Source organism: Capra hircus, assembly GCF_001704415.2.
Source record: "Capra hircus breed San Clemente chromosome X unlocalized genomic scaffold, ASM170441v1, whole genome shotgun sequence".
NCBI lineage: Eukaryota > Metazoa > Chordata > Mammalia > Artiodactyla > Bovidae > Capra > Capra hircus.
In genome coordinates this window covers 53,678,431-53,678,634 of record NW_017189516.1, presented here as the reverse complement: position 1 = coordinate 53,678,634, position 204 = coordinate 53,678,431, and positions in this window count along the sequence as shown.

The window sequence follows — 204 nt, the reverse complement described above, 5'->3', positions numbered from 1 at the left end:
GCGTGAATCTTTGCATAACGACAACGCACTGCACGCAATATGTTCAATTTATTATTTGAATTTATCGTAGATTTCCTTTAAACATAGTATTTCGAAGAATGAGCCTTCGTCCACTAACGTGAAAAGATCTGCTACAGCGTCTTCACTGGGACTGTGGTGTGTTTTTTTTTTCTCATCCTCAGTGTATTAGGAGTGCAACTTCCT